The sequence below is a fragment of the Perca fluviatilis genome, chromosome 7, assembly GCF_010015445.1.
Source record: "Perca fluviatilis chromosome 7, GENO_Pfluv_1.0, whole genome shotgun sequence".
NCBI classification, from domain to species: domain Eukaryota; kingdom Metazoa; phylum Chordata; class Actinopteri; order Perciformes; family Percidae; genus Perca; species Perca fluviatilis.
Genome location: NC_053118.1, coordinates 35,301,815 through 35,325,340, shown reverse-complemented (window position 1 = coordinate 35,325,340; position 23,526 = coordinate 35,301,815). Strand labels below are relative to the sequence as shown.

The 23,526-nt window shown below is 40.8% G+C and overlaps 1 protein-coding gene across 2 annotated transcripts in view; it reads left to right on the top strand.

Annotated features, from left to right (window-relative positions):
- The first annotated feature begins 15,943 nt into the window (after positions 1–15,943).
- Positions 15,944–23,526, top strand: part of plekhf2 (pleckstrin homology domain containing, family F (with FYVE domain) member 2) — a 41,041-nt gene continuing 33,458 nt past the window's right edge. For both annotated transcript variants that reach the window (XR_005639861.1, XM_039806807.1), the window contains exon 1: positions 15,944–16,129. The gene's annotated coding sequence lies outside the window, so the exon portion shown is untranslated. The remainder of the gene's footprint in view (positions 16,130–23,526) is intronic.

The window sequence follows — 23,526 nt, the reverse complement described above, 5'->3', positions numbered from 1 at the left end:
GAGGAGGCCAGAGGGGGAATTATATAGTATACAGAGAGAGATGGAGATCATTACTGTGGAGAGAGAGGGGGGAAGGAGAAGGGTGAGACAGCAGCTCACAAGGCAAGCAAAGGTTGCCCGAACCCCAGACAATTAGTCGCATGCCACCACTTAGTGTTGGATTGCTTGTCTGTGGGGAAAGATAAGCCCCCTTACTCCGCCTCCTCATAACTTCCTCCCACCTCACCCTTACACCTCACCCCTGCTGGGTCGATCTCTGGAGGGCTGATTGAGCTCGGCTGGGGGCTGATGCTGAGGATTTCAGGCGACAGATGGGGAGAGTTTGCAGATAGTTGAGCTCCACGGTCGGCGGCAGAAACGGAGCGTGTGCAGAGCGCGGCCTGAGTCATGGCTGAGCGTGCACTGATGTGACCTTTGTCTGAACTCGTGTGTCTGAGCGAGCCGGCCATCCACTGCTGCCTCTGCACACTGCACTTTAAATCTATATACAGTATTTTTTTGTCAAAGTAAAAACAGAGCCAAAAGTATGTGGACAAATGAACATTGCACCCATATGTGATCATAAGAATCATCAGCAAAAATCGCCATCTGTACAAGCTGCAATTACCACTCCTCTGTAAGGTTATAGTGGCGCGCCCTCTAGTAGCTGTAGTAAATATGACAGGAGCAAAGCAGGAGGTGACGAAGTATAAGAGTGCCAAATTTCCGCGTAAGGAAGCATGTTTGGGTGGTGGATGGGTCAAACAAACACAGGACTTTCATTGGGATAGCGGGGTGCGTATTAGAGGGTAGGAACAACCCACCGATATCATCGTATGGTTTGGAGGACTTGTTGTAATAATCCATGTGCAATAACGTTTCACTATTGTGGTTTTGGTGGACAAGTAAAAGAAATCAACTTGCCCGAAGCACATTTTTACTGGCCCCTATACCGGCAAGGAACTGGAGGAGGGGTTGTCGGCAGCCCTCTTAGCTGCCATGCAAGCGACATGCTGCTTGCTTTTATCATGGCACTGCAGCATTTGTTTTCTGAACGAAGATGTTCCGTTAAAAATGCTCCACATTAATCTGTCTTGGAGTCGAGCGTGCAACAAACTGCCACCCAAGAAAACTCCTTCTACCAGGACGCTTTAAAAACTCTCTTTCGCTTTAGCTTGTACGCAGCCACTGTCATCTTGGTCTTCTAACAAGAGAGCAGCCAGTCATTAGCGCCAACTCAGTTCTTGATTGGCCAACCGCACATTCAAATCAAACATTCAAGCATTCTCCGACGTGGGCAAGGGGAGGGGGCCAGAGAACGAAAACGTTATTTATGATACAACGATGATCGCAAAAAATGATTGAAACTTAACCACTTGCCCGGTTGTTATATTTACTTGCCCAACGTGGAATTTTACTTGCCCCGGGCTGAAGCATGCAGCGAGAAATTTGTTGTAGCGAAGGGAATTTGAGAACGTCAACACACAGAGAGCGGAAGGCGATGGACAAAGACCTGACATCCGGTGAAAAATGTCATGCGTTATGCTGGAAATGTACTTCCGTTGATGTAGATCACTGTGAGTGTAATAGCAGACATCATGTAGGGAGACAGACTGTTCATCCGTGTAATCACAGTGTTTCCAGAACTGGCTGAGGATTCAGAGCGCTTTAGACACCTCCTGCCAGGAGCTGGATCGCCGTCTGTACAGATCCTCAGCAGGAGTCCAGCAGAGGCCTCCCTTCTGCAGACTCACAAATCACATTTCCCAGAGGTATAGACCTCATCACTGAGTCCAACTAATCAGGTTAAACCTTAACAAGTGGATAACATATCCTTTATTGTTTGTTGTCAGGTATACACCTCACAGTAATGCATTAAACATGACGTAGAGAATTGATTGAAATATAAAAAGACAAAACATAATTAAATCATTTGGCTGTTTACAAGGTAAAGGTCAACAGTGAACACAGCTTTAAAACATTTCTAAAGGACTTGTCATTTTAACGGTCAGCATTTAGAGATCTGAAATACTTCCAGTTATCTCATGAATATTGGTCTTTCTGACTCGGACATGATTTGGAAGTTGTGTAGATGGAAAGAAATACAATTCTCCTCAGAAGTTTGTGTGTGTGTGTGTGTGTGTGTGTGTGTGTGTGTGTGTGTGTGTGTGTGTGTGTGTGTGTGTGTGTGTGTGTGTGTGTGTGTGTTCTCGTTTAACTATATTCGTGGGGTCCAAAAACCGGGAGTCCAGTATACTTGTGGGGTCCCGACAGCTTTGTGGGGCCAAAATGCTGGACCCCACAAGTTTAAAGGGCTGTTTGAGGGTTAAGACTTGGTTGTAGGATTAGGGATAGAATTAGGTTATGGTTAGGGTGAGGGTAAGGGTTAAGGTTAGGCATTTAGTTGTGATGGTTAAGGTTAGGGTAAGGGTTAAGGTTAGGCATTTAGTGGTGATGGTTAAGGTTAGGGTAAGGGGTTAAGGTTAGGCATTTAGTTGTGATGGTTAAGGTTAGGGTAAGGGGCTAGGGAATAATGTCAATGACGGTCCCCACAAAGATAGTGAAACAAACCTGTGTGTGTGTGTGTGTGTATGCATTTCAGCACAGCGACGGGAAACGAGGAGTGAAATGTCGACATTTCTTGATGTTATTGACTTAAACGGTTTCCACTTTCAAAGCGGAAAGCCATTTGAAAATTTGCTAAATTACGCTTTAAGTCAAAGTACGTGCCGCTTCCCCGATCACCGAGAACTTCATTTACATTTAGATGACATGACACATGGTTTCAGGGCGAGCAGGTTCAGAGTCGGCGCCCCGCTCGTAGTCACAGGGCTGCTGATGGACACTTTAGTTGTCGGCAGGATTGAACCTGCGACCTTTTCTGTTTCAGATGACCACGCCATCCTGCACCCAATTAAGTTTGAATACGTTCTTCTTGCTCTTTAACAAGCAGCAGTGCAGCTGGCGTTCCTGGGGAAATTATTTCGTTGTTTCGTTTACTGACAAGACTTGGCAACTAAATGAAAGATGATCTATTTCATTTCCAGGACCAATTTATTGGTGTCAGAATAAAACTAAAATCATTCAGCTTTCCTCTGACAAACATGGTCAGAAATGGCACAAAAAAAAAATCTTAGAGGATAGGTAAAATGATTCCCATTACGTTTATGTCAATCACCCGACTGCAGGACAAAATGAGAATCTCATCCATAAAATAAACTGTCGAAAACATGTGGGTGTACAAACATATTATGTATTTATTTGTGGCCCCACAAGGTTCCAGCAGAAGGAAGAGATGTGCAGAGTGGTGAATGAAAGAGAGAGGATGGTGGGGAGGAAAGGAGGGATGAGGCTGAGAGAAACAAGTGATGATAGGTCATTAAACCAGCGTTCCTCCTTTCCCTCCTTTTCGATTACACTCATGATGCTGGTCCTTAGTCCGAACCACATTTATAGACACAAATGTGATAAAAATATGTTGTTTAATTTTTTTAAACAATTTTTCCTGTTCTAGTTTGTATGCCCTACTGTAACAAAATCATAAGCTGTTGTTACAGTGATGTTGGGATTTTGAATACATTTATAAAGTGTGAATCATGAGGCTTTGGGCTTTAAAAAAAAAGGGTGGTTTGTCAAGGTTGAGTGAGAATTTAAAGCAACATTATGCAGCCTGACTATTCAACGAATTCTCATGAACGGGTTCATTCAGTTGTTGCAGGAAATGGTAAACAGTAGTGTGTAGATCGGAGCGTAGTGTGTGAAGAGTGAAGATCGGAGGTGTTCACAAGGGAAGAAGCTTGGAGTAACGATTGCCGATCTAATGGAAAACCTAACTATGGAGAATATAGCCGATATATAGAACACACGGAAGAGCCTTTTGAGTTTGATGGTCGTCCTTATTCATTCATTCGAAAAAAGTGTGAAATAACTGAAAACATGTCTTATATTTTAGATTCCTCAATTAATTCCAAATTAATATTAATAAAAAAAGCAAAGGGTGGCTACTTTGAAGAATCTAAAATATAAGACATGTTTTCAGTTATTTCACACTTTTTTGTTAAGTACATAATTCCATATGTGTTCATTCATAGTTTTGATGCCTTCAGTGAGAATCTACAATGTAAATAGTCATGAAAATAAAGGAAACACATTGAATGAGAAGGTGTGTCCAAACTTTTGGCCTGTAATCTAGCTTCAAAAAAGTCTAAAAGTCGGAAGTTAGAACGAATGCATTGTGCAAAGAGTGGTTGCTATGGAGACGATACACAGTGTTGAGTTCCGTTGACAGTTGAGTTGAGTTCCGTTGCTCTGATTGGTTGTAGGTCTATCCAATGAATGCAGAGGCATTTTCTTTCCTGGTTCGGTTGGAACACGCCCCATAATCACAGCCCAATGGAACAGTTTCAGACTCAGATTCTGAGTATGACCATGTCAGGCTAGAAAAGACCCAAATTGTTGCAGAAAAACTCACCAAAATTCAGGAAATAAAGTGTTTGATGCTCAAAATTTCCTAGGGGAGGACCTCGCAAGATAGGTGACGATCTCAACCCCCACAACGTTGAACCCAAAGTTACCGGATGGTCGGTCGTATGAACGCCCATTGGTAGTTGAGTTTAGCCGACAAAATGAGAATAGCCTGAAAACGCTTGTGGTTTGGGTTAAACCACCGGTCCCCTTAAAGTGATGGTTTCGGAGTAATTTCACCCTAGGGTCCTTTGCACCATGACCTCGAGCCAAACACCCGAAGCTTTTTCACCCCGGGTCGAACATTGGGAGAGTTAGCGTAAAGTAGCGTTATCAGCTGAATAGCTTAGCGCAGGGGCTAATGGATCCACGTTTGTATCTCGTAAATGACCCCACTAATAATGCCCGAAATGATACCAAACTTGCCTGCTAGCTTCTGCTCTCTGTTGTTGTTGTTGTTGCTCCTGTAAGACGAGTGCTTAGGGCCGTCTACAAATTACAACACCGAAAAGAGATGCAACAAAAATATTTATTAATTTAACTTATTTTTTAAAGTAAGTGCTGTAGTATAACTAGCAGGAGACGAGTTATAATTGAGGTAAGTTTGGAGACATTACCTTATTTAACCATTAAATAAATAAATATTTTTGTTGCATCTCTTTTCGGTTTAGTAATTTGTAGAGGGTCCCTAAGCACTCTTACTGCCCGTTAGTAACAGCAGCAGCAGAGACGAGAAGCCAACAGACATGTGTTATTTACATAAACTTCTGGTATACTTACAAACTTTACAATCCATCGTTGTATGAGTACATAACCTATTTGTACTAGTGTAGAAGTTTGGTATCATTTCGGGCATTATTAGTGGGGTAATGTTAAGAGACACTCTCGGATCCATTAGCGCCTTTACTAAGCTATTCAGCTGATAGCTACTCATCTATTAATGATCCAACGTTCACCCATGTGAAAAAACGAAATCTTTGGGGTTTGTTGGCTCGAGGTCATGGTGCAAAGGACCCTAGGGTGAAATTACTCTGAACCATCACTTTAAGTAGTACTCCCGGGACACAAACACCCGTTTCCCGGGGGTGATACTTCTTCTGAGACATGAACTCTGTTCCCCAGCTTGACAGCCCTGAGTTTTTTTGGGATCAATTTTTTATTATTTTTAAGCACCATTTATCATACAGACATACAGAACAAATTCCACAATACGTGCCAGGTAATGTCAAGTGGTGCAAGCCCTGAGTTTTTTTTAAGTGCCTTACAATAAAATAAATCTGAAAAGGATGATTTACAAGCAAGCAAGTCACAGTTGCACGTAATGTAACATACTATTTTAACCCAAACCATAATCTTTTTTTAAACTTAACTAAATAGTTTTGGTGCCTAAACATAACTAAACTGCGACCGTTTCACAACGTTAAAGACTTGTTTAAAATCTGGACCGTTACGTTCTTCTCTGGTTTAGAAATGAGGACGGAAAACTCTCCCGTGGGGCCTATTAGAGGGTAGGTATAAACCAACTTTTGTTAGTTGCATCTTTTTGAATCATTTCTGTCTGTGTATATACTGCCTTGTGTTTCTTATAAAATGTCTTCATATAACTCATCTAAATGTCTTTTTATGTCTTATGTAAAGCACTTTCAATTGTCTTTTCTACACGAAGAAACTTTCCTTTCAGATGATTTAAGTCGAATCCCTTTTTATTTTGTATTATTATCACACCGAGTTGTGACTCGGATTCAGAGATTTTTAAACTGGTGCTAATTTTTATTTTATTTTACCTTTATTTAACCAGGAAAGTCCCATTGAGATTAAAAACCTCTTTTTCAAGGGAGTCCTGGCCAAGAAGCAGCAAAACGTTGATATTAAAAAATGGCCGACGTGCCGTGGCAGTTTAAAGTAACGTTGAAATGATTAACGTGTGAGTTAAGCTCGTTAATAAGGGGATGATATAGAACTGGAAGTATCAGTGGGACAGAAAGCAGGGGGGGGATTATCCGGGCAGCAAAAATGAGCTCCAGCGTTCTGCCTCGGCTTTATGAGTGTCAGTTAGTTTGTGGTACATTTGATTAAACACAGATTTATGTAGCAATTTGCAACATATATACGCCTTATGTCCAATTAGGTGGATGTTAAGTCATTAGCAGTGATTCAATTCTTTTCTTATTTAACAGCAAAAGTCAATTAAATAAGGATTTATTGTTCTTCACTGTCAGAATGCATCTGAACACGTTAAACTGTGAAAGGCCTTAAAGGTCCAGTGTGTAACGTGTTTAGTTGTTCATTATCAAAATCTGTGTTGCCCGTTCCACCAACATCAATTCCAAGTATTCCTTTTGGCTTGAAATTTTTACATTTGCATTTGCATGAACTGGGTTAGACGCTCCATATTCATGCGCCATCTTGAAATACGGTAGCCGATAAGGGACATACAGGACCTACTGCTCTGCCTTTCGCATTTTCGCTGTCACATGATAAACTCACAGATGCTGCTAATGCTGCTAAGATCCGGAGCTAGGCAGAAAGAGGGAGAGAATATCATTGCAGTATTGAATAATTGGAGCCCAGACGCAGTTTTGTAATTTTCTAAATTTTTAATTTGTCAAGGCGGAAACAAATGAAAAATTGGATATTTGAACCCATTTTTCTGTTTTTCAAATGTCCGTTTGTGCTTAGAAAATTGAACGGACCATGGAGGACCACAACGTATTCAAAATCCTAATTTCAGGAACAGGAGTCTTTCTTCTTCTTCGCCCAGAAAAAGAAAAAGGATATTGAGAAGAGCAAGAGACCGGCTTTTTGAAGCGTGAAGGCTACCGTAGCTGTAATACGTACTTTGAACTGCGTGGTGCGAGAGAGTTGATTGAGATATATATGATCTCAACGCTAGATGGGAGAAATTCCTACACATTGGACCTTTAAGTCACTCTGTTTTTCTAAAAGAAGTTGTTAGTGTTGCTTTAACTCAGGGGAGTCAAACTCAACTTCACAAAGGGCCACACTGGGAAAGAGAATCACATCGAGGGCCAGACATGTAGAGTTTATTGACATGCATTGAAAAAAGTCAAATATCTTTGACTGTATTACTGCATGTTGCTTTTTTTGTCATTTTTGTTGCTTTCTCAGACGTTTTTGTAACCTTTTTTTTGTCGGTTTTTGCAACATTTTGTTTCTTTTTGAGTTGTGTCGCACTTTGGTCGACATGAAGCCCTACAAAAGTCAGCAAAGAGTTCCTCAGCCATCATAGAGTTTAGCAAATCAAGCAAAACAACTTGTTTCACAGCCTAAATATGAAAACTCTCTGGTTCGGTGGGAATTTCTGAGTCTCAAAGACCTGCCAAATTCAGCTCTGAGTGTCGCATTATAACAGTTTGAAAACAGCCTTTTTGGTTTGGTGAACAACAAGGCAGGTCAGGATTTATTGTGAACCTAAATTTCCAATACGAACACGAAAAACTTTATTGTCCACAGATGTGAACATTTAGTTTCACCAAGAATACAAGAGAGACAGGACATTACAAACAGTACGTAGCCAGGACGGCAAAACGGACAAAACACACGATACATTTCATAAAAGTGGCTTTACAAAGGTTACTGTCATGGTTGTGAGTTTCTGTTGTTAGTGTTTCCTGTTTTATTTTGAAGTCTCTGTTTTTCCCCCTTCGTCTTGCTTTACTTCCTGCCTTGTGTTTCCCGCCTGTCTGCCCAGCCCTGATGTGTTTCACCTGTTCCTGGTACCTAGTGTCACCTGTCCCTTGTTTCCTCGTTACCCCTTGTATTTAGTCTCTGTGTTTTCTTTTGCTACGTTTACACGTGGACGGCTATTTTCATGAACGGACATTTCAACCTCTCCGTTTTCAGAAAAGTGTTCGTTCATATGTACCCGTGTATATATATGCCGTCAATGCCGTCAAGAGCACGCCAGACCTGCAGGTGGCGGTGTTTAACGAGAGGCTCAAGCCCACGTTAGCCAATCAGAATCCCGAAAATAGCAACAACCGCAACCAATCACGTCCTCTTTCTCTCTCTCGGCTGCCTAAAAGCCGTTATATACTAGACGCATCCAACATCGTGACGTGAAAATGACGTAATATCCGGCCAGCGCGTCCGATTTATGGCGCGCGAGCCGAGGTTGCGCCATAGACAGTATATAATGGACCAATAGATCCCGTTGCTCTGGACGGAGACCAGTGAAGGCTATTAGAAGCACTTTTCCGGTGCTACCTTGCTTTACTGAGCAGTCTCCAACTGACAGAGACAACGTAGATGTGACGTGAGCAACCTGTCTGAAAGTGTGAAGTCTTCTGGTAGCTGTGCCGAGAGAAATCTCAATCATTCCCAATCTTACAGAGACGGAGAGCGTAGGTATATGTAAGGAGATAACATAGGCACAGGCTAATTACTGATCACTAACATGCTAGTTAACATTAGGAATTAAACCTAAACAGCTAATGGAAGTCCAAACTGCCTGTGAGCTTCTCCTGTACTATACGGTAATTCCTCTACTATGCGACAGTAAGTCTCGTGGTTATGACACAATCGTTAGCCTATTTTTACAAAAGCGTCTGCTACGGAGCCATAACGTGAGGTACAAGATAATGGAGCCTTTTATACATTGTCGTGTTTCTCTAGAAATAAACAACGGACAAATAGAGTCTTTTAACGCTTCAGATGTAAAGTTATTCGCAGTCAAGTGACGTAAAAAAAAAAAGTCGGTCAGTGGAATGCTAACAGGAGGTGATACCTTTGTAGCAACAAAATGGCGCCATCAGAGGTTTGAGTTCTGAAGCGAAGCTTACCCCCTTGGGTCGCGCACGGCTCTTTTTTTTTCAGCGGCGCGCGACAAAGCGGAAACAGGAAGCCTGAATGAGTTCGCCGACAACCGGATGCCAGGACTCTCAGAGTGACTGCAGGTCTCTCTGGTAAACTCACCGGGTTAAGATGAGTTCTTTTATGGTGAATGAAAGGCTCGATCCGACGAAGTAGCTCATCCAATCAAATCGAAGCATTGACGGCAACGCTGCTGCCAGTTCTGCCGTTGTTTACCTTTTTCTTCTTCTTCTAGTCCGTAGAAAGGGCAACGTCGGTAACCTTTGCTCATTAGCGCCACCTCTGTTCAGGAGAAGACTGCAGCTAGTGTCACGACCACCACGCGCAAGTATAAATAGTCACGGAGATTTCATGACATCACATTTACATGCGCCAGCTCGGCTGCGGTTACTGTAAAACAGGCTTTAACCTCCGTTTGTCTCAGTTTACGTTTTCCAACATCTCCACTTTGGCCGGAGTTTTTAGAAATAATCGTTTTCAAACCGCAGGAAAATATCTGCGTCTTCCCTTCGTGTAAACGAGTCTGTTGTCAGGTCGTTATTTCTGTTTTGGAGTTCTGTGTGTTAGTCTGCCCTTTTTGTCTCAGTGTTGCTGTTTCCTGTGATTCCTGTTTTTGACTGCTACCACATTTTGGATTACCTTGCCTTGCCTGCTGTTTTCTGGACACCTTTTGTTTGTGTGGATTTTCGTTTATTAAATCTTCAAGCTCGCTACGTTGCCTGGCTGTCTCTGCATTTGGTTCCTACATTTCTCTGTTCGCCGTGACAGTTACATTTACAAAAGTAAAGAAATACATAAATATAGCCTACTAAAAATGCTTGATGTGCATAAAACCTGCAACCTGGAAATCTGCCTCGCCCTAAATTCCATTCTTAAGTACGGTTCTCAGTGTTATTTAGCACCTTCACAGCATTGGGGATGAAGGATTTATTAAAGATGTTTCTGTGTGCTCTTGGTACTCTAAAACTCCTCCCTGAGGGTAGGAGTTCAAATTCGCTGTGTAATGGATGGGGGGAAGTCACTAATAATTTTCTCAGCTTTGTTTGTAATGCGTTCCTCATAAATATTGCTTAAGTGCTTTTGTGGCTTCCCTATAATATTTGAGGCCATGTTCACTAGTCGCTGCAGTCCATACCACATGATCATGTTCAAAGATAGAGGACGCTTTCCACTAAGCTTTTATATACACCATCCAGGATATTTTGGTTCACTCCGAAGTTGTGAAAGTGCTCATATTATGCTAATTTTCAGGTTCATAATTGTATTTTGAGGTTGTACCAGAATAGGTTTACATGGTTTAATTTAAAAAAAATAAAACACCATATTTTTGTTGTACTGCACATTGCTGCAGCTCCTCTTTTCACCCTGTGTGTTGAGCTCTCTGTTTTAGCTACAGAGTGAGGCATCGCACTTCTGTTCCATCTTTGCTGGGAGTTGCACATGCTGCAGTACCTCGGTAAGGATCACATCAGCTAGCTGCTTCTCCAACTTCGGTCAGTACGAGGCAGGATTAGCCCGGAGCCTTCTTCTAAACGAGGGCGCACTTCCAACTTTGCGTGGAATACCTGCCGACCAGGGACATGGAAGTAGTTCTTTTGTAGATTATGGTGAACTCGTGTGTGTTGTAGCAGTGTTTTGCTATTGAGAATGAGGGCGGTTAGCCCCCTCTTTTCGGCCAATGACGTAGAAAGCCCTGCAGATTTTGAACAGCTCACCCGGAAACTGAAGGCAGGTTATGTTTATGTTATGTTTTTTTGTCTGTATGCGTGTGGAAGCACCAGAGACACAAAATATCACCCCAAATCCCAGAAAAAGTGATTTCTTTCATCATATGGGCACTTTAAGCTTTCGTAGCAGGTAAAGCCGTTGAGAACATCAAGTTCATATGCTATAACTGGTGTGTCCTAATCTTTCCAGTGCCTGAGTGGAGCATTTCGCCGTGTGATGAAGCTTCAGGTCAGTAATCCCGTTGGCTTTGCTCCCTCTCTTCAGCTACAGATCCAGAAGAGGGATTCAGGAAGCGAGTTTGATCGATGTGATTCCTGATCCTCTTAACCTCCTCTGAGTTCATCAGGGACAGGTGGGCTGATTATTTCTGTCTCCAGGGTCAAAACTAAACCTGGAGAAGCAGCGTTCAGTTTCCGTGCATGCACCACATACCTGCGACAAGAGGTCGGCTCTAACTCTCCGTTAAAGCGCCCATATTATGCTCATTTTCAGGTTCATAACTGTATTTTAAGGTTGTACCAGAATAGGTTTACATGGTTTAATTTTCAAAAAACACCATATTGTTGTTGTACTGCACAGCTCTCTCTCACTGCTGCAGATCCTCTTTTCACCTGGTTTCTGTTTTAGCTACAGAGTGAGACCTCTTTTCATCTTCTTCTTCTGTACTATCTTTGATTGCACTCGCACATGCTCAGTAGCTCAGATGTAGATCATGTCAGCTAGCTAGCTCTAGAGACAGTAAAAGAAAGCCTGTTTCTCCAACTTTGGTCAGTTACAAGGCAGGATTAGCTGGGAGACTTCTAAATGAGGGCGCACATGGAAGTAGTTCTTTTGTAGATTATGGTGAACTTGTGTGTGTTGTAGCAGTGCTTTGCTATTGAGAACTACATAGCATGCTAGCATTAGCGTTAGCATTAGCGTTAGCATTAGCGTTAGCATGCTAATGCTAACGCTACGAGCTAACGGTTGTGGTTAGCCAGCTCATTAGCCAGCTCAGTTTGTATGTGTGTGGAAGCACCAGAGACACAAAATAACACCCCAAATACCAGAAAAAGTGTTTTTTTCATAATATGGGCACTTTAATTTAAAATGAGGATTCAAACTTTTCTGTTTTTCCACTGCCTTTTGTTGAACTCAATTTGGGATTTATTTATTGACACGTTGCACTGTGGCATGTTCCTGATTTTCTTCGTTTGAGACTTGTCCACCACCGGAAAAAACGGCCACACAAAGGCTCCGACACACCAACCCGACGGCCGAAAAGTGCCTCGGAACACACCGAAGCGACGCCGACTTGAGCGTACGTTCTGCGTGTGCGCGAGGTGTAATATGTCTCCATAACAGCAGGCGGCGCTAATCTGTATTGTCGCCCAAAAAAGGAAAACCGGAAATGACGTACGCGTCACGTGGGTCTGGCTCAAGGGGGTAAGCTTCGCTTCAGAACTCGAGCCATCATGGCGCCATTTTGTTGCTAACTGGCCATCACCACTTGTTAGCATTCCGCTGACCGCCATTTTTTTTTTACGTAATGGACCCACGTTTGTATCTCGTAAGTTACCCCACTAATAATGCCCGAAATGATACCAAACGTCTACAAGTAGTACAAATAGGTTATGCACTCATAAAACGATGGATTGGAAAGTTTGTAAGTACACCAGAAGTTTATGTAAATAACACTTGCCTGCTTATCTTCTCTCTGCTGCTGTTGTTGCTGCTGTAAGACGAGTGCTTAGGGCCATCTACAAATTACAACACCGAAAAGAGATGCAACAAAAATATGTATTAATTAAAAAAAAAAATTTAAGTAAGTGCTGTAGTATAACTAGCAGGTTAGAGAATTTGGCCCACCCATGAGAGAGAGACATCATGGCTTTCAAATGAGCTGAGTGGCAGTTGGTCAAAAAGATACAGTATTAGGGGACCACTAAGGTCTATATAAAAGAGACTTCAGATACAGTATTAGGAGACCACTAAGGTCTATATAAAAGAGACTTCAGATACAGTATTAGGAGACCACTAAGGTCTATATAAAAGAGACTTCAGATACAGTATTAGGGGACCACTAAGGTCTATATAAAAGAGACTTCAGATACAGTATTAGGGGACCACTAAGGTCTATATAAAAGAGACTTCAGATACAGTATTAGGGGACCACTAAGGTCTATATAAAAGAGACTTCAGATACAGTATTAGGGGACCACTAAGGTCTATATAAAAGAGACTTCAGATACAGTATTAGGGGACCACTAAGGTCTATATAAAAGCATCCAAAGAGCACCATGTCATGAGACCTTTCAAATCTGTTTTGTGATCCAGAATCCCTGTCGACTCAAAACTTTTTGTCCAGCTCTTGTTCCTTTCCTTGGATGTTTGAGCTTCACTGTGTGCGGAATGAGTCCAGAAGATAAACTGGGTGGAAAAAAGATCTGCCGTTTGAACAGATTCTGGATTTTTGAATGAAGAAGAATTTAAGAACAAAGTAGTTGATTAACATCAAATATTTTGTGTGTCTATGACTTTAACAATTTTACTTTACCATTACTTTAAAATTCATCCAACGTCAGTGTAGTAAATGGACTTTGAGTTGGGATTTTTAACTCTTCTAAAAACTTTAGAAAAGTTTTTTGTTGCCAAATGCAAGAAAGGTTTTTATTATTATTTTCAATATTATTATTTTTTTATTACTATTATTTTATCATATATAATTTTATGTGTATACTTATTATTATTATTATTTTATTATTTTTTATTTTATTTAAGTTTTTATTTTACTATTTTATTATTTTTTTATTACTATTATTTTATCATATATAATTTTATGTGTATACTTATTATTATTATTATTATTTTATTATTTTTTATTTTATTTAAGTTTTTATTTTACTATTTTATTATTTTTATTATTTATAATTTTATGTATAGGGATATTTTATATATACTATTTTATTTTATATTTATTTTATTTCATTTTGTAAATAGGAATTATTTTATATATTTATATAAATATAATTGTATTATTTTCTTATATGTTGTATGCATATTTGCCCGGTAAACATGCAACATGTCCCGTCCTGTTTACCCCTCTAAAGCAGAGTCTCCTCCCAACAGCTCAGCTCCTGGCCCTGCTCATGCTGCCTTCGCTGTGCGTAGGAATAACCGAACGGACAGACTGGTTTCATGTCACTTGTTGAAACTCGTCTGAATCTGTCAAGATGTTAAACCCTCCTGTGAAGCGCGAGGAGCTCTGTCCTAACATGACATTTCAAGAGTTATATAATAATAGATCTTTTTTTATGTTTTTTGTTCAGTGTATTTCAGAATGTTGTTCCCTACATTTATTATCAGTATTTTAAAGTCTGGACCAACAGCAAAAACTTCCAGTTTCTTTTTTTATTAAAAAAAAAATAGAAAGAAATGGTTGTATTTACTCCCTGAAATAAGGGATGTATTGGGTATGAAAAGAATACCACGTAGCATACCTAAGCTTTTCTTTAATTCTACTTGGAAATAGTTTTTCCAGCAAGGCTTCTGTTGTGTCTGACAGTAAGACATAAGAATACATTTAAAATCAAGAAAAAAACGAAGAAAGAAAAAATCGTTGGGACATATATTTAAGGATTACGTGGTTCTCACAGGACAGTGATGCTACAAACATATGATGATCTTATAGAATATGATGCTTTGCTGTAGATTAAATTACCCAACAGTATATGAAGGAGTTAAAATGAGCACAACCTTAAACATCTACAGCAGGAAAATGCAACATTCACATTAATGCAGCAGGAATATTAATCCAGATTAGAAGAATAGAAAAAACACTGACAGGGCAACATACACACTTTTACTTACAGTACATTTGCTGATACATACTTTTATTTAGGTAAGTTAATTAAGTTTTGACTTGCATCGGCATATTCTCAGTCTGGTATTAGTACTCTTACTTAAAGCTAACCCTAATCATCATAAAGTAGGTCGAGGTGGTATATAAACAATGTGAAAATATCAAAACGCTCATTCCACAGAGATTGTGCCTTTAAACGAGCCGTCAGGACTTCCGTACACTTGTGATGTCACAACTATACTACATAACGGCAGAAGGTGCTGCTACAGTCCCGTTACAGTCATTCCCCCGGCTGCAATGACGGTGCAGAAAGAGCGCACATGCAGAAGACCCGGAACGCTGACTAATCAGAGCAGACGGGGCTTTATCGGGAGAGGGTCTTAAAGAGACAGGCGCTAAAAACGGAGCGTTTCAAGACAGAGGGTGAATACAGGTATATATTCAGACAGACAGTATGAGATAAAACTTTTTTTTTAACTGCTTCTCATCCAAGAGTCAGAACTGGAGAAGACAAATACTGTTGTGGCTGTAAGCAGTCCAACAAAGTGCTGCCGCGATGGACTAAACACTGAGAGATGCATAAACACACTGTGATGCGCTCCAGATTGTATTGCAATGATTTATTCCTCTTTATTCCACACGTAAAATACAATTTGCACTGCAGTTACCAAATGTAAAGTTACTTTGTGAGAAATAATTACGTTAGTGAGGCGGTAAACAGAAAATGTTCACTCCCAGGCTCACCCCCTCTCTGTCAAAACCCCCCCCAAAAAACAGGTCAACAGGTGAAGCAAACAAACACGCCCACCACCTAGGTCTACAATATAAGTGCACAATATAATAATCAATAAATAATATAAATGAGACCATAAACAACATACAATATGTGGCTCCTACAAATACAAACCTGAAAATAAGCATAATGTGGGACTGTTAAGTGAATGATCTCGGAAGTCCCTCCTCCACTGGTTGTTTAGTTGTGTGTGGTTAGCGCTGTGAACAAAAAAAAAGGCCGATTTTTGCTGGATCGGGACGGTACAGCGTTTACCAGTTCGTGGTTATATTTCCCGACGGTCCAGTGTGCCGTGAACGCGGCGCGGCGCTCCGCTGCCATATTGTTGTTTTATTTTCGGGGCAGCAGCGGACGGAGTTTCCAGCTGCGGTCGCTGTCTGCGGACTCAGCGTCTCCGAGGGGGGAAGAGGCACTGCTCTGCTGACATTATCTGGAATACAACTGAGCTTCAATCACTGTCAAAGTTATCGGACTGCGAGAGGAGCCGTCGGGTATGTAGTTTTTCTCATTTAAAAGTTTTCTGTCACACTTAATGCTAAAGACTAGCTCACTCCGTGTGTTGCTGCTACTTTTCCCCATTCAAGCTAACAGACGCCATCTAACATTAGTTACGTTTGCGCAGTAAAAAGCTCTTATTCAGACTTTCCTAAATGTATACATTTTGAGATAAATGATACATGCATGTGTGTGGTGTCCAAAAATACCAGCACGCAGAGTTGAGTTAGCTTCGGCACAAGTAGCAACTAAGGAGTTTTGGATGCTAACTTCTGTGCTAGCGTGGCTAACTAATGCTTGCCAACTGACACCAAACTTGAGCAATAACTTGAAAAAGTCACTGAGGGAACTTTGAATGACTTTGTTGGCAGCGAGTGTGAATATAAAAGGAGAAACATTAGCTAACTCATGGCGACTGTACGTGCCTCTCTTGTGTTTGCTCAGTGGGATAAAGTCATTGTGGTTGATTTTTCTTTTTTATGCCAGTCAGGACAAACTGGAAACACTATTTTATCAAGTGTAACAGTTTGGACAAGGTTAGCTTGATGTATGGTTAATAACAAGTAGTAGAACGTGTCTGGGTGTGGGATAGAGAGACAATCCAGGTGCCACCACAATCCAATGAAATGTGCAAAAAGAAGCACAGGGACTTAGTAACATGTATTAATTAAATATGAATGCACACAGATGGAGAGAGGAGCTCAGTTTGGCATAACTCCTATAGCAGCATATCTAAGGGCAGGTCCAAGGTAATCCTGAGCCAGCCCTACAGGTTACCTATCATGAGTCGAGTCAGGTCACCTTCGTTGACAATTTCAAAGTGCAAGACATACAGAGCAATAGAAAATATGCTTCTCTCCGACCCACAGCGCAAAAAGTATAGGGACGACAAGTATAAAGATAAAAAGTAATGTATACAATAAAGAAGATACAAAAGATAGCGAAGTAGTATTTCCAATACAGTAAATACATTTTTAAATAGTGCAAAAGTAAGCCAAAGGTCCTTGTGGAAGTGAATGTGTGACGCTGTCCGCTGGTGAAACTGTTTTTCACTCCAAAAAAGGGAAGTCCGCTTGGTGTTGCTATTGCTCGAGTCAGGTTTGCAGAAGGGCTGCTCGATTATCAATCAATCAAACATTTATTTATATAGCACTTTACAGCAACCAGCAGGCATCCAAAGTGATTTACACCAGGAACCGAGAATAAAACAACCGATCATACAGTAAAAAGAATGAAACATAGAAAACAGTAAAATCAGAAAAGACAAATAGGTTTTGAGTTTGGGCCTAAAAAGAGCTACATATCTGTAATAGTGTGTAATACCAGGGGGTAACTTCTTCCAGAGTCTCGGGGCAGCGACTGCAAAAGCCTGATCCCCCCCCTCCCCCGTTTATACCTTGACCTTTTTATTACGGCAGCAATCCTGATTTTGTCACCTTTCACCTGAGCAAAATCCACAGACTTATTGTGGCAATAAAAACATTTCTGATTTCTGATGATCCCGATTATGGACTGTGGATCCTGGACTCGGACTCGAGTCGATATTCTCTGGACTTGTGACTCGTCTTGGACTCGTGCGCTGATGACTTGGACTCAAACTCGAGAGGATTTATGAAATAGGACTCATAAGTTGGATGAAGTTGCAGTGATGAATACTCGAGTTCTGGGTTGTAGTTACTATTTTCTGGACTCGAGACTTGACTGGGATTCTTCTTTGGTGACTTGGACTCGAACACTGGGGACTCGAGACTCAACTGGGACTCTTTGGTGACTTGGACAAGAACACTGGGGACTCGGAACTTGACTGGGACTCTTCTTTGGTGACTCAGACAAGAACACTGGGGACTCGAGACTCAACTGGGACTCTTTGGTGACTTGGACTCGAACACTGGGGACTCGAGACTCAACTGGGACTTTTTGGTGACTTGAACACTGGGGACTCGAGACTCAACTGGGACTCTTTGGTGACTGGTGACTTGGACTCGAACACTGGGGACTCGAGACTTGACATGGACTCATCTTTGGTGACTCAGACTTGAACACTGGGGACTCGAGACTCAACTGGGACTCTTCTTTGGGGACTCAGGCTCGAACACTGGGAACTCGAGACTCAACTGGGACTCTTTGGTGACTTGGACTCGAACACTGGGGACTCGAGACTTGACATGCACTCTTTGGTGACTCAGACTTGATAACTGGGGACTCGAGACTCAACTGGGACTCTTTGGTGACTTGGACTCGAACACTGGGGACTTGGGACTTGACTGGGACTCTTCTTTGGTGACTTGGACTCGAACACTGGGGACTTGAGACTTGACTGGGACTCTTTAGTGACTTGGACTCGACAGTAGGTGACTGGACTACAACACTGCCAGACCCAAATGGAATCTGCTGATTGTTTTTTCCAGGGGTCTTGTGATGGACTCGTGTTAACGTTCAGATTTGTATTTTTTTTAATCCGTTTATAATCTGCGGAAAACTCTGCGTCTGCTGATTCCGTGTGGCCCTGACCTTTTTATTTCTGGTCTTTTAAACAAACTGTGGATTTTCTTGAACTTTGAATATAATTCAACAAAAGAAAGGAAAAAAAATTCAAACAATAAATCATGTCAAAGTTTAAAATTCTTGTATCAGTTGACTTTTCTCATGACTGGTATTTGTGCCATTTTAAGGTCAAAGTTCATTCCCATGTAGTTTGTCCCGGTGGTTATAAGCGTATTATCCATTTACGTCCCATAACTGGCCGCTTAGTTTAAGTAAGGACCTTCTAACTCTTTGGACAGTTTGTAGATGTGCTTTGAAAACTGAAGTCACATTCACACCTCGGTCTTTCAGGGCTGCAAGTAATGATTATTTTAATTGTCAATTTATTTAATGATTACCTCACCAATGGATTGATCAATTGTTTAGTCTGTTAAACATCAGAAAATGCAAAAAAAAAAATAACCTTGCAACGAGGAGTCCAAGGTGACGTCTTCAAATGTCTCGTTTTTGCGTAACAAGAAGTCAAAATCGCAAAGATATTACCATTCAGAAACACCCCTAACACCAACTTATTACCAGTTTTACGCTCATTTTCGGAATTCATGGTCAGTACACCTCATTTATAGGAAATTATACCTACTTCTTGACTTGAAAAAAGCAAAAATTATGAATTATTTAGACTCCTATTAAAGGAAGGATAGTTACTGAAGGGTAAATGTCAACGTTCAGTCTGGTTTTGAAAGTTGCGAGGGTGGTTTTTCCGCTCACAGGCGCTAGGGGGGGGTGGGGGGATCGAGACGACCACCATTCAACTCGAAAACAAAGTCCTCTAACCATTCAAACGACTCCGAAGCTGTTCAGTTAAGGTAAATTAAGCTAAAAAAAACTGCATACTTCCCCTTTTTAAGAAGCTTTCTTTTTAAACTATTTTGCTGCATTTAATCAACTAAACAAATATTTGACCTAATCAAAAAATTATCACAAATGAACCTATCATCCTAAAAGAAGAGTTCAGAATTGGCATGAGAAAAAGTTGCAGCCCCCACGCAGTGACGACTCTCGGACTTGTGATGAGCGTGCAGACTTTCACAAGCTGGAACTGAAACTTCTTGATATATTTCATGGTCATTCCGGGTCAAAATAGAAAAATAGGTTGTTTTTTTAACTTTCCCTACTTTTTTGATGCTTTTTTTTTAATGCTTTTGGCACTTTTTTAAAACATTTGTGTCCCTCCTTTTCAACGCTTTTTTAAATTTTTAATTAATGGTCAATAAATACCATTACATAACCTAATAAAATGACCGTATACCTAATTTTTGAGTTTGAGAAAAAGCATATATTATGAATTATTTTGACCAATAGAATAGTTAAGATCAGAGGAGTTGAGTGAGTCACAGACTGGTTTATGTCAAAGTTTGGTCAGGATGCTGTTTTGAAACCATTTAAACATTTTTTTTCTTTTCTTCAAATGCCATGAAATTAAATAAAACGACTAAAATTCAATGGTAGTGATCATTAATCTTACCTGCGAAGAACATGAATGTAAACATAAAGCAAACAGTGAGGAAATGTGTGTTTGGTGGATTATTTCTCTGTGGTGACAATGCTTTTTGGCAATAAATCTTATACCGTTGGAAAGCCTGTTTAGTTCCCTTTCAAATGGTGCCCTATTTGTAAGGAACATGCATTTGTGGGATGAGAAACAGAGCTGAGTACGTGGGTTGCACCCGTGAAAAAATTGCCAAATCTTCTCTGCCAATGCCAAACAGCTTATTCTGCAATTGAGTAGTTTGGTGGATTGGATGATTGAAGTTTGAAGTAACAAGACATATTGGCAATTTAACAATGTATTCATTTCACAAACAGGAGCCTCAGTAGCGTGTGGAAGAACCATACACAGCCACAACAGCCTGGCACCTCCTCCTCATGCTGGTCACACACTGCTGTGGGATGGCATCCCATTCTTCAACCAGCATTTGTCGCAAGTCAGCCAACGTGGTTGTGTTGGTCACTCTGGCACGAACCGCACACCCACAAGTGGTCAATGGGGTTGAGGTCAGGACTGCTGGCAGGCCATCCCATCCTCTCCACTCCCACATTCTGGAGGTAGTCTCTGATAAACCCTGCCCTGTGGGGGCGAGCGTTGTCCTCTTGGAGGATAGAGTTCGGTCCCAGACTGTGGAGATATGCGTGCGGTTCGTGCCAGAGTGACCAACACAACCACGTTGGCTGACTTGCGACAAATGCTGGTTGAAGAATGGGATGCCATCCCACAGCAGTGTGTGACCAGGCTGGTGACCAGCATGAGGAGGAGGTGCCAGGCTGTTGTGGCTGTGTATGGTTCTTCCGCACGCTACTGAGGCTCCTGTTTGTGAAATGAATAAATTGTTAAATTGACAATATGTCTTGTTTCTTCAAACTTCAATCATCCAATCCACCAAACGAGCCAATTGCAGAATAAGCTGTTTGGCATTGGCAGAGAAGATTTGGCAAATTTTTCATGGGCACAACCCACATACTCGGCTCTGTTTCTCATCCCACAAATGCATGTTCCTTACATATTTGGCACCATTTGAAAGGGAACTAAACAGGCTTTCCAACGGTATAACATTTATTGCCAAAAAGCATTGTCACCACAGAGAAATAATCCACCAAACACACATTTCCTTACTTTTTAAGTTTATATGTTGCATGGGTTCCATACAACGTACATGCATGCATCCAAGTTATTTTGGGGCAAGTTGGTTGTTAAGAAACTCATATTTCTGATGTAAAAAACATTAAACGGGTCCAATTTGACCCGAGGACAACACAAGGGTTAACGTTGAATAATGTCAGTGCCGCTGTTAGACGGAGCATCTCTGCAGAAAGAAAAGGTTAAAGGAAAGAGATAAGATCTTTGTACAAAGTGTGTTTTCCTCAGATGAGTCAGTAGGTGTATCAAGTGTTTGTGGTGGTAATTCGGCTGCGACAGCTTTGGAAATGAGGCTGAATTGTTTGGTATTTCTGAGTTTAAACCTTTTAAAATTCTCAAAATCCAGCTGCCACTAGAGCTGCAAGCCAGGGTCATTTTAATTATTGATTCATTGATTACATTTTCATTAATTAGCTTTTAATACAAAACCCACAGATATTAAATCTACAGTTATACAGACAGATGCTCAACTGTGACCGCCCACTTTACACAAAATACAGGTTACATCAAACCATACATTTCCCCCCAGTTTTTCTTGTAAACAGGAACAAGATTACTCTCACCCACCCTCCCCATACACCTCTTGGCAGCTATTATGTTCACCACTCACAGCTATGAATCAATATTCTTTCAAAGCATCGGCCCACATATGTCTATAACATATCAGGTGGCTCAAATTCAGTAGTTATTTACAATGTCAACAATTCTGTGAGTCGACCAAATACCAACAGAAAAAAAGAGGGATAAATAAATAGGCAATAAATGTGTTTACAAAAAAAGTTAGAGTGGGGTCTCGGATACAATTAGGGACACTCACCTAGTGGGCAACTCTTTCAGACTTTCAAAATAAGACCTAAACAGTCCCTACTTGAAGTAGAACCTCTCCAGAGACCCTCTCAATGTAAATGTTCTCTAGCTTTAGTAAAAACATTACATCTTCCAGCCAAGCAGAAGCTGATGGGGAAGTAGAAGATTTCCAAACTAACACAACTCTCATACGCATGTAAATGCAATGATGTGACCGCCCACTTTTTTTTAACAGCTCTGTTTCCGGCAGTGTTTTTATATCTCCATTTAAGGTTTTTGTTAAATGCTGATACAAAGACTTTAAAGCCTGGAACCGAGCCAACCAGCTACGAGATGAATCGTGACAATAAAACAATTTGATTCAGCGTTAAAAAAACGACCCCGCAAAGGTAGGAAACAGATCTGTGATCAAAGTGAAGAGTGGTTCATGTGGATTTGAAAGTTTCAAGTTTAAAAGTGGTAGTGACCTCCCAAAACCCTCCCCTATCTGCCAGACTAAAGCAGCCAGCCTATAGGTGAAACACTGATAATAAAAAGGATTATTGTGGAATTGGCATAAAAAATAATAATCTGGTTTTAACTTAAAACCAATGGCTGCAAAAGGAGAAAGATTTTGGATTCTGAAGGCTCCTGTGCACAGCAGCTGGTCTTGTGGTTATTCTCACTTTGTAGAGGACTGAAAGTAGGGAGCTCGCACTTTCATTTCTGGGTGGGAAATTACCATCGGCTTAATCAGATGTAAATTAACGGGTAACTGCTGTTTTTTCAACCTATTTTCCCATGTTTTTGTGTCTAAGTGACTGATGGGAACAACAATCTTTGACATTGGTCCAGTATTAAGCGAGAACGCTGCAGTCGACAGCAGAGAAACAAGCTACAATGTAGTAATAGGGCAATTTAGAGAGAGACCTTTAAAACCTCTTTGAGACCTTTCTGTTTAACCAGAAACAGCTCTGAGGTCGCTAGCGCCAAACCCACCAGACTCCATTTAAAAAAAAATAATAATAAATAAAAAAAAACTATACTTTTAGCATGTATAGAGCCAATGTATTTCCACATGTAAATTGGTAAACTGTGTATTTATTTCAACCAAAACTAGAGTTGTGATGGTTGGAAAAGTGGAAAGACGACCCAAAATGGCTTTTCACAGTTTTATTTTGTTTCTGTGGACTTTGAATGAAGTGTATTTTACGATGCTAAAATGACTGTTTATTTGCATGGAGTCTGGTGGGTTTAGTCAACGCAAATTTCGCAGATGTTTTTATGTTTAAAAAAAGGATCTTACTCTTTAACAGAAAGGTCGACCTCCTTAGAAATCCTTTCCATAATGTTGTCAGACACTTAGAATAATAATCTGAGTCTGTCCGCGGCAAAACGAGCACTTTAGTGAAGGTAAATACAAACTGG